General features: G+C 49.6%; 3 pseudogenes; all 3 read left to right on the top strand.

The window, feature by feature from the left end:
* Positions 1-696: 696 nt before the first annotated feature.
* LOC144820704 (18S ribosomal RNA) lies at positions 697-1,853 on the top strand (annotated as a pseudogene).
* Positions 1,854-2,823: 970 nt separating this feature from the next.
* LOC144820910 (5.8S ribosomal RNA) lies at positions 2,824-2,977 on the top strand (annotated as a pseudogene).
* A 441-nt stretch (positions 2,978-3,418) lies between these two features.
* Positions 3,419-5,148, top strand: LOC144820808 (28S ribosomal RNA; annotated as a pseudogene).
* The last annotated feature ends 11,232 nt before the right edge of the window (positions 5,149-16,380 follow it).

Raw genomic sequence — 16,380 nt, 5'->3', positions numbered from 1 at the left:
ACTCTTTCAAGATGGTGGTTGGAGAACATTTGTGTCCCTGATCGAACTGGCCAGGGCTGAGAACGGCTTATCCTTCAAGACATTTGTTCGAGTGGTGGCTGTGTGGGACTCACTTTATAATGTTGATACCGGGAGGCGATGTAGGCGAGTAATGAATCTCCCGATCTTAGCTCGACTGTGTAACCGTTAAATATCCTTACTTAGGGGGAGGTTCAGAGTTAGCGGGAGGGGAGAGGCCGGGAGCCTGTACAAAGGCCCTCCTCCATTTCCTATTATGGGTTATTATAGTTTAGATGGGGCGACAGGCACACTGCTAGTTGGGGTTTGGAGTAAGCTACATGCAGGGGTGCAGGGTGGGGTGTTGCGCGCTTTGCGTTTTTGTTTATTTTATTTTCTTTTCTTATTTTCTTAATTATCCTGACTCCTTTTTCAGTATTACGGTGATAATGCAAGCATCATTAGTTAGATTTGGGTATCTTCTACATACAAGGACTGTAAAGTATCCTGTTCATGATCTCGGTATAGAGTGATTCTGTGAGCGGCGGGACCGAGGGGCAGCACCTTTGAGAGGGCGAACCCCGTTAATTTCATAATCCTGATTGTTTAGGAGTGTTGAGTCTCAGTGTCCTGTGTCTTATGTCGCTACTATCCTGATTTTTCAATGATATGATAATTGTAGGTACCTGATTGCATTGCACCTGATTCGTTCTTATTGTTATTGCCTTTTTAAAACTAATAAAAAGATTAAAAAAAAAAAAAAGAAAGGTAGCAGGCGCGCAAATTACCCAGTCCCGACTCGGGGAGGTAGTGACGAAAAATAACAATACAGGACTCTTTCGAGGCCCTGTAATTGGAATGAGTACACCTTAAATCCTTTAATGAGGATCTATTGGAGGGCAAGTCTGCTGCCAGCAGCAGCGGTAATTCAAGCTCCAATAGAGTATATTAAAGTTGTTGCAGTTAAAAAGCTCATAGTTGGATCTTGGGATCGAGCTAGCAGTCCGCTGTAAGGTGAGCTACCTCCTGTCCCAGCCCCTACGTCTCGACGCTCCTTGATGCTCTTGACTGAGTATCCTGAGGGTCTGAAACATTTACTTTGAAAAAATTTGAGTGTTCAGAGCAGGCCGGTTGCCTGAATACTTCAGCTAGGAATAATGGAATAGGAATCTGTTCTACTTTGTTGGTTTTCGGGACGGGGCCATGATTAAGAGGTACGGCTGGGGGCATTCGTATTGTGCCACTAGAGGTGAAATTCTTGGACTGGCGCAAGACGAACCAAAGCGAAAGCATTTGCCAAGAATGTTTTCATTACTCAAGAATGAAAATCTGTGCTTCAAACACCATCAGATACCGTCGTACTTCCGACCATAAACAATGCCGACTAGTGATCCGGCGGCGTTATTCCCCCAGTGGTTGGTTTCCAACTTCTTAGACGGACAAGTGGTGTTCAGCCACACGAGATCGAGCAATAACAGGCCTGTGATGCCCTTAGATGTCCGGGGCTGCACGCATGCCACACTGACCGGATCAGCATGTGTCCACCCTTCGGGGACAGTTGCGGGTAATCTGCTGAACCCCGTTCGTGATAGGGATTGGGGATTGCAATTATTTACCATGAACTAGGAATTCCCAGTAAGTGCAGGTCATAAGCTCGCATTGATTAATTCCCTGCCCTTTGTACACACCGCGCGTCACAGCTACCGATTGGATGGTTTAGTGAGGTTCTCAGATTGGCCCCGCTGGGGTTGGCAATGGCCCTGGCAGAGCGCAGAGAAGACGATCAAACTTGACTATCTAGAGGAAGTAAAAGTTGTAACAAGGTTTCCGTAGGTGAACCTGCGGAAGTATTATTAAAGGTGGAGCGGCCCGAGCGACCTTCGGCACCAGACTGAAGTCCTCGGCAGCCTCCTGCAAGCACACCATAGGCACAGGGCCTGCCCCTGCCCTGGCACACCCCAGCCGGCGGAGCGGTACGTGGCTGCATGGGGTGTGTGGGTGAGGACCGGGCCTCTTCCACCGGGGAGTTCAAAATGAAATACGAGGGACCGGGAATGGGGGTGGCCCCCCATCCCCTGTCCCTTTCCTGGGAGGGGCTCAGCGATAGGCCCTCCTGAGACGGAACCCACGCTCACCCGGCACAACTCCTGTGGTGGGGAGAAACTGAATGGCAGTGGCTCCCCGGGCTGGTATCACCCCCCTCAAAAGTCCCTATCACTGCCAGGGCCCTCCCGACCTGAATCCTGGCCCAACCGGGCTACTAGCAACTGAGGAGCGGCCCTTCTCATGAGGCAGGGAAGCCTGGAAGAGAAGGAGCCGATGGCTTGCAAGGGGACCCCGGCTCTTCTTGGTGGGAGGCGTGTGGGATGGGGAGCCACCTGGTTCATCACTTCTGGCACCTCTGACCTGGGCAAGGGTGAGGTTGGCTATTCACCAGCCTGCCAGCATGGTTCGAGCCACCTGGCAACAGACGGCTGTCGTGCAGGTGGTGTGACCCTCCCTTATTGCCAGGTACCCAGTTCAACCCGGTCCCGTGGGGCCAAGCAAGGGGTTTGAAGACTCATGCCGTACCTCCCGGTTACTCTGGGAGGGATCGGCGGCGGTTGGGCTACCTGCTCCCGTCACTCCGTGGATGGGTGGGGGGACTTCCAGGCTGAGCGCCTGGTAACTGTTTTTCTCTCAACGATGCAGTCTGACTCCCAGAGGGGAAGCCTTCAACAGGGTGCAGGGGCCGTCTCACCGTGTGGACGGTGGAGGGAGGGTATTACCTTTCTCCCACCTCTCCAGCACCCGCAGGTGGGTGAACTTTTTCAAAAAGTTAACTGTGACTCTTAGGGGTGGATCACTTGGCTCGCGCGTCGATGAAGAATGCCGCTAGATATGAGAATTACTGTGAATTGCAGGACACATTGATCATCAAGACTTTGGACGCACCTTACGGCCATGGGTTCCTCCCGGTGCTACGCCTGTCTGTGGGTCGCTCGATCATCAATCACCCTGGGGCTTCCCCGGGACATGGCTGGGGCTATCGCAGGGTTAGCTTTGCTTTCCTCCATCCCCCCACAAGGTCAGACCCCCTGATCGCCCGTGGCAGCGTTCCTCACAGGATCCTGTCAAGGAGGCATGCCGCCAGTACACCTAGCCTTGCCTTCCCGCCTCTGGCGGGGAGGGGGCCGGCAACCAGTCTGACCGGGCGCCTGGCTACGTGCCACACATGGCTGTCTGTGGTGTCCCACCGGCTGCCAGCGAGATCGTGCCTCAGGCACCCACCTCCACGGACGGCTTCCTGAGGAGGGAGCCGCCCCTCCAGATCTGATCCGGGGAAAGAGGGCACTCTTGCCAGGATGCCAGGCCTCTGCTCCTGCAGGGGCCTGGCCTTCCCTGGCAGCTTCCCCCGGCGCTTTGGCATTTTTTCCAACTATGACCTCAGATCAGACGTGGCGACCCACTGAATTTAAGCATATTACTAAGCAGAGGAAAAGAAACTAACCAGGATTCCCCCAGTAACGGCAAGTGAAGAGCCCAGCACCGAATCCCAGGCCCGGCGGCAGCCGCGGGAAATATGGCGTACAGTAGATCGACTCCCCGGCGTCGCTCAAGGGGCCCAACTCCTTCTGATCGAGGCTCACCCCATAGACGGTGTTAGGCCGGTAGCAGACCCCTGCGTGCCAGGATCAGGTCTTCTCAGAGTCAGGTTGCTTGGGAATGAAGCCCAAATCATGTGGTAAACTCAATCTAAGGCTAAATATGGGGGTGAGACCAATAGCAAATAAGTACCATAAGGGAAAGTTGAAAAGAACTTTGAAGAGAGAGTTCACGAGGGCGTGAAACCATTAAGAGGTAAATGGTGGGGTCCGTGCAGTCTGCCCAGTGGATTCAACGCGGCCCGGAAGTTCCAGATCCTGCTGCCGGGACCGGTGCCCGGGACCTTCCTGGCTCCCGCAGGGCATATTTCCTCTGCAGCGGTGCCCTGCAACAGGCTCCAGGTTGGCTCGGAAGGCTTCGGGGTGGCAGGTGGCAATCCACTCTGGCGGAGGGTGTTACAGCCCCCCTAGCAGCAGCTTTGCCATATCTGTGGGGCCGAGGGAGATTCAATCGCCTCCGTGCCCTCACCCAGGCACCCACACCTGGCCACCCCTCGGGTGTGCCGGGGTGGGAAAGGGGGATGGGCCCCCTGCTCCTGACATGACTGCAGACTGGGGCAGACTGTGCTCAGTGCACCCCGACCGTGTTGTGCCTCCGGGCGGGGAGGACCATGCTGGGCACCAGGGGTCTGCGGGAATGTCCGGTCTTGAAACATGGACCAAAGGGTCTAACACATGCATGAGTCGGAAGTCCGAGCGAAACCCTGTGGCATAATGAAGATGAGGGCCGGCGCGCACCGGCTGAGGTGGGATCCTGCCCTGCTTTCAGCAGCGGGCGCACCACCGGCCCTCCTCCTCCGCTCTTTCAGGGAGGAGGAGCATGAGCATGTGTGATAGGACCTGAAAGATTGTGAACTATGACTGGGCAGGGCAAAGCCAGTGGAAACTCTGGTGGAGGTCCGTATTGGTCCTGACATGCAAATCGGTCGTCCGACCTGGGTATAGGGGTGAAAGACTAATCGAACCATCTAGTAGCTGATTCCCTACGAAGTTTCCCTCAAGATAGCTGATGCTCGGGCCCCCAGTTTTACCTGATAAAGTGAATGATTAGAGGTCTTGGTGCCGAAATTATCTCAACCTATTCTCAAACTTTAAATGGGTAAGAAGCCCGGCTCGCTGGCGTGGAGCCAGGCATGGAATGCGAGTGCCTAGTGGGCCTCTTTTGGTAAGCAGAGCTGGCGCTGGAGCATGAACCAAATGCCGGGTTAAAGTGCCCAATGCCAACAATCATCAGATCCCAGAAAAGGTGTTGGTTGATATAGGAAGCAGGACGGTGGCCATGGAAGTCGGAATCCACTAAGGAGTTTACTCACTGCCGAATGTACTAGCCCTGAAAATGGATGGCGCTGGAGCATCAGGCACATACCTGGCCCTTGCCGGCACTGAGCACTGCAAGGGCTAAGCCGTGATGAGTAGGAGGACGGCTGCGGTGCACACGTAAGCCTGGTGCATCCATCGCCGTTAGTGCACCGTATGTTCGTGGGACTCCCGGTGCTAAATCATTTGTAGACAACTTGATTCAGGGTCAGGGTTTCGTAAGTAGCAGAGCAGCTACCTCGCTGTGATCTAATGAAAGTCATCCTCTGAGCCAAGCTTTTGTCTTTCTGTGCATGGGTGCTTGTGGAAGCCCTCCTCCACCACACCCAGGGGTGGGTCCCTCTGCCGCCGGGATGGCTGGAGTGATGCGGAGGGGCTGAAGCAGGTCTGCGGGAGGCCACCTCTACCACGTGCCCTCTGGCATGGGGCCTCCCCCTGCCATCCCTGCCCCAGAGGGGTGTGAGCATGGGGGCCATCATACCTTGTGGGTCAGCAGGGTGACCAGATGGTTCGGCAGGGTGGGGCCCCTTTCCCTGCTCCAACGCAAGTCAAGCAGGGAGGCAAGTAGCTCCAGGAAAGGAGTCTCCTGGTCAGTTGCCTCAGAGCACCTGGCCTCCCTCGCCGTCATCGGACTGCAAGGGCGCCTGGGTCTGGCTGTCTCTGGGTGCTGTGTGGTCCCAGGCCATCTAGTCACCTGGCTGCGCAACTAGATGGCCCTGCGGGCCAGGTGACCAGATGGCCAGCCTGCCGGCCGACCAGGCTCTCTCCATCTTTTGTGCCTTCCCAGGGTTCTGTAAGCCCCTACTGTGTGGGGGCTTAATAGTCGAGCAAAATGGGTTCCCCGGGCAGGCTGGCGAGGAGAGGACGTGGCCTGGGCTTAACCCTCCTTGAGTCCTGCGCCCCAGGCTCAGGGAAGGTGGAAGGCACACCCGTCCACCTCAGCACCCTGACGCCCAAGCGTCTGGGTCTAGGGGGTGACAGTTAGTAGCCAGGGCAGTGGGGCTTTAGAGAGGGGAGGACTGCTGAGCTCCCCGCTGTCTCCGGGGTGAGGAGTGGTAGGAGGCCAGCCCTGCATGAAAGGGGGGTCGAGCCAGAGCTGTAGCCCCTGGAGAGCTTGGAGAAACCCTGATCAGGGGATACCCGGGCAAGGTCTAGGATGGCTGTGACTTGCGTATGTCTTGTGCCACCCAGGGGGTCCACCCGGGCCCGGGGAGGCTCTCCCCAGCCTAGCTAGTGTTCAGAAGCAGGGACTGGGGCTTGAGCTCCCTCTGACGGGCCCAGGGTGCGGGAGCTCCCAGTCATGCAAGCCAGCTGAGGGTCCGCGTGCTGGGGACGGGGTCGACTGGGGCCCTCGGAGGCTCTTCCCGGCCTGGGTAGGGTTCAGAAGCTGGGACCGGGCCAGGGGCTTGAGCTCCTTCCAGCGGGCACCGGGGTGCTGGAGCCCCCCATCCTGCTGAGGGTCTGGGCACTGGGGACGGGGGTCCACTGGGGCCCGGGAGGTTCTCCCCGGCCTGTGTAAGTTTTGGAAGCTGGGACCAGGCCCAGGGCCTGAGGTAAATCTGGTGGGCCCCGGAGTGCAGGAGCCCTCAATCTTGCAAGCCAGCCGAAGGTCCAGGTGCTGGGGACGGTGGTCCATTGGGGCCTGGGGAGGCTCTCCCCAGCCTGGCTAGTGTTCAGAAGCTGGGACCGGGCCCGGGCCTTGAGCTCCGTCCGGCGGGCCCTGGGATGTGGGAGACCCCATCTTGCAAGCCAGCCAAGGGTCCGGGCACTGGGGATGGGGGTCCATTGGGGCCTGGAGAGGCTCTCCCTGGCCTGTCTAGGGTTTGGAAGCTGGGATTGGGCCCGGGGCTTGAGCTCCATCAAGCGTACCCCAGAGTGTGGAAGCCCCCATCTTGCAAGTCAGCCGAGGGTCCTGGCACTGGGGACAGGGGTCCATTAGGAATGGGGAGCTCTCCTTAGCCTGGCTAGGGATCAGAAGCTGGGACAGGGTCCAGTTGCTTGAGCTCCATCCGGCAGGCCCCGGGTTGCGGGAGCCTCCCATCCTGCAAGCCAGCTGAGGGTCTGGGTGCTGGAGACGGGGGTCCACCGGGCCCATGGAGACTCTCCCCGGCCTGGCTAGGGTTTGGAAGCTGGGACCAGGCCCTGGGCTTGAGCTCCGTCCGGCGGGCCCGAGATGCAGGAGATTCCCTGTCCTGCAAGCCAGCCGAGGGTCCCGGGGTCCACCGGGGCCTGGAGAGGCTCCCCCAGGCCTGGCTAGGGTTTCAAAGCTAGAACCGGGGCTTGAGCTCCATCCGGTGGGCCATAGGGTGTGAGTGCCCCCATCCTGCAAGCCAGCCCAGGGTCCAGATGCTGGGAACGGGGGTCCACCGGCGCCTGGGGAGGCTCTCCCCAGCCTGGTTAGGGTTCAGCAGCTGGGACCGGGCCTGGGACTTGAGCTCAGTCCGGCGGGCCCCAGGGTGTGGGAGATCGCCTGTCCTGCAAGCCAGCCAAAAGTCTGGGCGCTGGGGACAGGGGTCCACCGGGCCCAGGGAAGCTCTCCCCAGCCTAGCTAGGGTTCCAAAGCTAGGACCGGGTCCTGGGCTTGACCTCCATCTGGAAGGCCCTGGGGTGCAGGAGTCCCCCATCCTGAAAGCCAGCTGAGGGTCTGGGTGCTGGGGATGGGGGTCTATTGGGGCCTGGGGAGGCTCTCCCCAGTCTGGCTAGTGTTTGGAAGCTGGGACCGGGCCCGGGGCTTGAGCTCTGTCCGGTGGGCCCCGGGATGTGGGAGCACCCCTGTCCTCTAAGTTAGCCGAGGGTCCGGGTGCTGGGGATGGGGGTCCATCCAGGCCCGGGGAGGCTCTCCCCAGCCTGGCAAGGGTTCGGAAGCTGGGATCAGGCCAGGGACTTGAGCTCCGTCCGGCGGGTCCTGGAGTGCTGGAGCCCCCCAGTCCTGCAAGCCATCCGTGGGTCCGGACGCTGGGGACAGGGGTCTATCGGGGCCTGGGGAGGCTCTGCCTGGCCTGCCTAGGGTTTGGAAGCTGGGACCGGGACCGGGGCTTGAGCTCTGTCCAGAGGACTCTGGAGTGCGGGAGCCACCCATCCTGCAAGCCAGTCAAGGGTCTGGGCGCTGGGGACAAGGGTCCATCGGGGCCCGGGGAGTCTCTCCCTGGCTTGGCTAGGGTTCGGAAGCTGGGACTGGGCCCGGGGCTTGAGCTCTGTCCGGCAGGCCCTGGGGTGCGGGAACCCCCAAGCTCTGCAAGCCATCTGAGGGTCCGGGTCCTGGGGACCGGGGTCCATCGGGGCCAGGGCAGGCTCACTCGACCTGGCTGGGTTCAGAAGCAGAGACTGGGCCAGGGGGCGTGGGTGGCTGGATAACTCCGCTCCGCTGGTGGAGCAGAGTTCTCTTCCCACCCCATGTCATTTCCTGTTGCAGGCACTAGGCCTACCCACACAAGTGAGGTACCATATTTATTGAGACTTGGGGAAATGACAAGTTGGTGGAAGTTTATGGCTACCTACAGATTCCAGAACTTTCCATCACAGAAATGTGAGGAAAATGTGTTTGTTTTTGTACAAAGTTTGAGGTTTGCAAGGGATTCACGGTAACAGAACATGGTGAGGTATTTAGTTCTAAAAAATGTACAGATTTTGCTACGTTTTCCTAGAATGACTCTCGGTACCTTGAGTTCTTGGTGAACCTCCAAGCCCTATATATCCCTGCAACCAGAAGGGTCCAGAAAGGGTAACGGTATATTGCTTAAAAAAATTCTACCATAGTTAGAAGAAGTTACAGGTGAAAAAGCAGACACAAATGGCTATATTTCTCAATTTCTATATTTTTAATTCAACTGTTACTTTCTATAAGAAAATCTTGAAATGTTCACATCAATGACCCCTTGCTGAATTCAGAATCCTGTCTACTTTTCAGAAATGTGTAGCTTAGCCAATCCATTATTGGTGTCATACCCATTTATGCCACTAACTGGAAGGAGGTTGAAAGTACAAAAATAGGAAAAATAGGTTATGTCCCAGTAAACCGCTAGAACTGTGTTGAAAAGTTAGGTTTTCTGACAAAAGTCTGCCTGTTCATGAAACTGGGAATATGAAGATTTCAGTATCACAAACCCTTTGTTGATACCCTTTGCAGGGAGAAAACAGATGTTTTCTTTTGCAGCACTCTGTTCCCATTTTTCCACAAAAAAAAAATGAAGTTGTATTTAGGTACATTTCTCGATCCCCTTTAGGGGAATCCACAAACCCTGGGTACCTTTAGAATCCTCAAAATGTTGAAAAAAGGACACAAATTTGGCGTGGATACCTTAAGTAGACAAAAAGTTATGGGGGCCTAAGCACAAACTATGCCAAATCGGCCAAAAAAGGCTTGGCGCAGTTAGGGGGGAGGCGGCTGCGTAGGGTTTAAGCTATAGGGTAGCTCTGAAAAGAGCTTTTTTGTAACAATACATTTATTTTGTGTTTTCTAACTGTTTATACATGTTTTCAAATTGTATAATAGGCTGGAACTAAAACATACAACTTGGAAAAAAAATATCCATAAAAATAAAACTGGAAAAAATTGTGAAAAAAATAACTGTTAAAAAAATGTACTGCCTGGAGGGTTTTTGTGATCTTGGACAAGCTTGTCCTGTGCAGACCTGCATGTCTCTGTTAAAAAAATTATCTTCTTACATAAGCAGCAAAAAAGTCCTTTATTATGATAATCAGGAATGTTATGGGCGTCAGCACTTAGTGCCTGGGCGGGCACAGTATCTCCAGGTTCAAATGAGGAGGAAGTCCCTGAAGATTTGTCCAGTTCTGCAGCACGTGCTAACTCTGCCTGGTCAAGCCTTTGTAGATGTATATATATGAGGTGCCTTCACATACCTGTAGTACTCATACCTACTATTTCTATTCCCCTGGCTGAACTCCTTCTTGCAAAGTTTGCAGATGACATACTTTGCAGAGGCTTTTTTGCTACTTGACTATTTGGCAGGCTGAGGTCGGTGAGCTGGCGCCACAGCAGCAGGCTGCTCATCGGGATCTGAGGAAGACATTTTTTTATGCCAAAACAAAAAGCCACACAGAGCAAAGCTACAAGGTTTACCCACAGCAAGCTCCAACAAGCAAATAAACCAAATGGATGGATTCAACATTTTACAAATAAAAACATCTATATGAATCAATCAGAACTCTTCCTTGGGGTGTGTTACCTCTCCCAGAGCTCTCATAAAACTCTCATGAAATTGTAGAAAAATGTCAGCTTTATATATAGAATCAAACAATTCATAATTAATTAACACCTCTAATGTTTTCATTGGTTTAGAATAACAAAAAACACTGTTATTAACTTAATTCTAAATTTATGATCTCATGGGTGTTTCACGAGAGCCAATCACAAAGTGCAGCCCCCTCGGAGTCCAAGCAAGGAATTGCGTTTTGTGAGAGTTATCAGTTTCTAAAAATTTAAATAAATATACCAAACATATCTAAATAACTCACTTATTAGAGATTACCATTAGTCAATAACTGAGCACATAAAAAAGATCTCTATACAATACGTTACAACTAAATGTATACCTTTACGGTCTCACGAGTGTCCTGCATGGGGATCACGAGACGCTTGCAAGAGTAATGAAACACCTTAAAAGTAGGTTTACATAGTGAAAACTAATACTTTACATTATTGCAAAAACTGATTACTCTCTTTCTGAATTATAATTACAACTTTAATGTGAAAACCCATATAAAGGCTACCAAAAGTATGGTATTAGAATATTAATGAACTTGCTGAAAAGATGTTTCAATATGAGAGTTACAAGAACTGAGGTGATGGACAATCTCAACACAAGATTGTTCTATTACTCTTTTTTATTGTCAGACATTATTTGTTAGAAACATGTTACAAACTGTGCACCCTTTCTCAGATTATTACAATACAAAAGCCACTCCCTTTCGAAATAATGTCCACACACAGGATATATTATTCACTTATTCTACCACAGATATACTAAAAACATTATTTATTTACTTTAAAAAAAAAAGAAATGCACTGAAAAAAACTAAGGTTAAAGAGATGGTCTAATTAGGTATAACTAATAACAAGGAGCTTAGAGGGAAAATGAGGTCAATAGGTCGCCCTCCACTCAATGTAAACTTTCACAAATATGATGTAGACCACAAAGGCACCTATGAATTACTTATTTTGATGTTGTACCATATGTTGCAGAACTTTCGCAACTAACTCCTCTATTTTAATTAGTGAGGTAAGAGGTACATCCACATTGTGCCACATTTAAAAATTGCCCAGTCCCTTTGTGTAAAACAACAGTTGTGAGACAACGAATAACACACACCTATGTGCCAAACTCAGACAAACAGAAAAAAGTGTGTGTGAGTGAGATGGCACCTCACGGGCGCACCACCAACAGGAACCTGACAGGTACTCACCAGGATTGCCCTGATCTCATCATTGGCACCATCAAGCTCAAACGAAAAAGTGTGTCCAATAACAAAAAAAATTGTGTTTGTGAAGATGTGCAGTGAAAATAAACCACGAACAACACATATTGTGTCAAAACAACATATAAACAACAAACAACACGGATCTTTTACTTTTATTCTGTCTCCTTCGTGTTGGTGTGGGTTCTAAAATAGTGAGTATGGCTACTGCTTATCCAACCATACTCTACTTGCCGACATGTTTCATTGCCAATTAAATTTAGGCAATTTCTTCAGGGCATCACACATTTTTAAGCCACTGCTTTGGACATAACGTAGTCTTCACAACTGTAAAAAACAATAAAAACACATAATTGTCAGCCTGCCTTATAAAAAGCCTTATGGAAAGCTTTAGGTATAACATGTCCCAAATGCACATAATTATGCAGTATTTACCCTCAATCGGCCAACTTCACTCATACCAGCCGAGAGGATGAAACCCTCGTGTGTTTCTGAATGACTCCAAATGTGAGTCACTTTTCGCCCCTTCGGTAATTTTCACTGCAGGGGATAAAACACATATAATTTAACTGCATAGTTTATCTTGCCTCCTTTAAGCATTCTCTTTCCTTTACTGTAAATTATCAAATGTTCGATCTCGCTGTACAAGTTTTGTTTCTTTTAAAAAACCGTTTTAGTTTCTCTCATGGCCAATTCTATTGCCCCACGAGCGTTTGAGGATTAAAGAACATCACCCCTATACTGAACAAAGCTCCTACAAGTCAGGATAATATCCTTCTCAACCCCGGTCTCGGACCCCGTACTCCATACCGATAGGGTAAATGACACTCAGCGTTTCCTCAGCCCGTGTGCATTCTCGGCAAAACACCTTCCTCTATTTACACATTGCGTTCTAACATCATCGGGTTAGCGTGTGACGCGCGAAATATCGCGAGATCAAAAGGACGCCATCTTAGAGTAGGACCAAATTAAGTCTACTCTATGGCCACATGCCTAAGTTACCATTCTCGCAAGATATATCGGTTGTATTCGAGGTTTCAGGGGAAACTTTTTTTAGGCTATTGAGACCGATCTTTATTACATAGAGCAAGGTACAACGCTGTAAATCCCGGCAGGAATTACATAATCTCCTACTCTACCAAGATGGGCGAGATTTAAAACAAATTGTGGAGACAACTGCACAAGATACCATTCTTTAGTATAATGTTCATTACCATAATGGTGCAATACATTAAGCATATAGAGACTGATCTTTATTTTATTGAGCAAGATACCACGTTGTACAATCGGGCAAGGAATTACATAACTTCTTACTATGTTATGCTGGGTGAGATTAGAATCCAATCCCATTCTCAAAACAGATTTCTACAATGACTGTGCAAGAACTCAAATGCCATTGTTTAATAAATTGTTCGATAACATAATAGTGCAATCAATAAAGGTGTCCACTCACATCCAACCCCACATCGGGTACACATATATGCTTTAATTTGGGTTAAATGTGTGAGCTTAGTGGATCAGCTAGTCAAAAGCACAAGTGGCTGTATTATCGCTTAGAACACCTTCACAAGCGCAAAAGAACTCCCAGCTCTCTATTTCAGGGACATGAAAGGAAAGATAACCTTAGTGTACTTTGTTCCATTCCAGAAGTTCGTTGAGCCCTATTCTTTCACTCTTCTCCTGAAAAATCCATTTGGCCTCTTTGGTAATGAGCAGCTGCTCTACCGTTCTGGAATCTCCTGTAACTTGGATCTGCGTTTTTATCTTGCGTGTGGTGAGTCCAATATATTGTAAACCACACTCGCAGTCTAACCTGTATATCACATTTGTAGTGTTACAGTTGCTAATATGCCTCAGACTCCATTTCTTGCCAGATTGTAACATTACACTTGTCACTTTAGAAGTTAAAGGGCAAAAGGGCAAACAGAGCAGGGGGTGCGACAGCAACAGAAACGCACCCCCGCAAACTGGACATTTGGCAAAACATCCAGTGAGGACGAGCAGGACAGGCCTCAAACCAACAGAGTAAGGTTCAATCCTCAGGAACAAAGCAACGCTGACCTTGGGGTATTGCTACGCTCTTTTTTAGGGCAGGGCCAAGGGACCAACAGGGGAACAGGACAAGCAGGAAGAGGAAGAGGACATGGCAACCGTCCTCCACCTCAATGGCAGACCTTCTCCCCATGACAAACTCGGAGCAGAGGCAGACAACCACTATAAACAGCATTGTGGTAAACCTGTCAGAGTACACTTTTTCAGAAAGTGAAGAAAGAGTTTTAAACAAAGGACTAGGCTTTGTCCCCACACCCACCCATGACTCTTTTAAGTGCAGAGTTGAGTTTTTCTAAACGGTCCGAAAAATTTAACTAAAAACGTTTTTTGCTAATCAACCACAGGACGACCGAGGGGGTTTTAATACCAACTTAAGGAAACCATCTACCTTTATGCCACCCAGTGGGCTGTTGGGTCCTGAAATTGCTGTATTCGAGTCTAAAGTTCTGAAAGACATTGAATTGTTAGAAACAAAAGAGAGAAATACTAATTACAAAAATATGTCTAGACTGGATTGGGAAGCTGTGAAAAGCTTACAGAATAATCCCGATTTGACTATAAAAAGTGCTGATAAGGGTGGAGCGGTAGTTGTGCTTAACACCTGTGATTATGAGACAGAGGTCTACCGCCTACTCAATGTCCGTGCAAATTACCAGCCACTAAATAAAGATCTTACCCCTGAATTACTTACAATCATAAAAGGGATGGTAGGCGAGTCGAAAGAGAAGAAATGGATTTCCTCCTAGGAGGCGGTACCCCAGGACTCCTGCATTCTATATTTTGCCAAAAATACATAAGCATGCCTGGCCTCTGCCGGGCAGGCCCATTGTGTCTGGAATACAATCAGTCCTCGAACCCTTATCCCAGTTCGCAGATTATTTTCTGCGCGAATCTGTTGTAACACAGAGATCATTTGTGAAGGACACTATGGACATCTTAAATGTAATCAAAGACATGACATTTGATCCGTCTAAAGAAATATTGGTGACCATAGACATTGAATCCCTATATTCCTGCATTCCACAGGACGTAATGCTGGTGGCAGCAGCACGTGCCCTGAGGATGCAGGAATGGTTTTATGATGCACCGCAAACTTTTGTATTGCAATGCATTGAACTGGCCTTAACAAGAAACTTTTTTAGCTTCAAGGACCAGTTGTTCCTTCAGATTACAGGGACTTCTATGGGGGCTACTATGGCGCCCAGCCTGGCCTGCATATATGTAAGCCAGTTTGAAGAGCACACCGTCTATCCCTCCACCAATCCCTTCAAAGACCATGTGCGTCTTTGGAGGAGATATATAGACGACGTGCTCTGCATCTGGACTGGAGAGGAACCCAGACTTTTGGAATTCCTAAATTGGCTTAATATGCAAGAACAAAGCCTTCGCTTCACGTGGTCCTATAGCCGGAAATCAGCAGTATATCTGGATTTAGACATTAAAGCCAGTGAGGGTGGCCTGATGACGAGTGTCCATCAGAAACCCACTGACAGGAACTCTTTGCTGTCCTATGACTCATACCATCCGAGGGCGCTCAGAGATAACCTGCCGGTGGGTCAGTTTCTTCGATAGCGAGGAAACTGTTCCACTACAGATATTTACAATGAGCAGGCGCAGGTTCTTTGTGACAAATTGGAAAAAAGAAATTACCCTGTGAAAATCATAAAACAAGCCAAGAAGAGAGCACTAAATACACCCAGGAGTGCACTTTTGGAGGTTAACCACAAAGAAAAAGAGGACTGCCTTCCAGTGGTTATGACGTTTGACCCATTGGCCACGAAAATAAGGCAATCGATACGGAAGCATTGGTCTTTGCTGTCAAATAAGGACTTTAAAATGCCACCGCCTAGGTTTGCTTTCAAGCGTTCAAGCAATCTTAAAGATAAACTAGTACATACACGTCCACAAGTTTGTAATGTAGCAAGAAATAGCACGGTCCCTATGGGACATTATCCTTGTGGAACATGCTCTATTTGCCCTTTAACTTCTAAGGTGACAAGTGTAATGTTACAATCTGGCAAGGAATGGAGTCTGAGGCATTTTAGCAACTGTAACACCACAAATGTGATATACAGGTTAGACTGCGAGTGTGGTTTACAATATATTGGACTCACCACACGCAAGATAAAACCGCGGATCCAAGAACATTTGAGTACAATAAGGTCAGGGAAACTGACCACGAAGCTGGTTCAACACTGTCACACTAATAAACACACATTTAAGTGAGTGGTGTTAGAGAAAGTTACGGGAGATTCCAGAACGGTAGAGCAGCTGTTCATTACCAAAGAGGCCAGGTGGATTTTTCAGGAGAAGAGTGAAAGAATAGGGCTCAACGAACTTCTGGAATGGAACGAAGTACACTAAGGTTATCTTTCCTTTCATGTCCCTGAAATAGAGAGCTGGGAGTTCTTTTGCGCTTGTGAAGGTGTTCTAAGCGATAATACAACCACTTGTGCTTTTGACTAGCTGATCCACTAAGCTCACACATTTAACCCGAATTAAAGCATATATGTGTACCCGATTTGGGGTTGGATGTGAGTGGACACCTTTATTGAGTGCACTATTATGTTATTGAACAATTTATTAAACAATGGCATTTGAGTTCTTGTACAGTCATTGTAGAAATCTGTTTTGAGAATGGGATTGGATTCTAATCTCACCCAGCATAACAGAGTAAGAAGTTATGTAATTCCTTGCCCGATTGTACAACGCGGTATCTTGCTCTATAAAATAAAGATCAGTCTCTATACGCTTAATGTATTGCACCATTATGGTAATGAACATTATACTAAAGAATGGTATCTTGTGCAGTTGTCTCCACAATTTGTTTTAAATCTCGCCCATTTTGGTAGAGTAGGAGATTATGTAATTCCTGCCGGGATTTACAGCATTGTACCTTGCTCTATGTAATAAAGATCGGTCTCAATAGCCTAAA

The sequence above is a fragment of the Lissotriton helveticus genome, chromosome 2_1 (assembly GCF_964261635.1).
Source record: "Lissotriton helveticus chromosome 2_1, aLisHel1.1, whole genome shotgun sequence".
Lineage (NCBI taxonomy): Eukaryota > Metazoa > Chordata > Amphibia > Caudata > Salamandridae > Lissotriton > Lissotriton helveticus.
Note: the sequence above shows the minus strand (reverse complement) of the source record. Positions and strands in the feature narration are given on the sequence as shown.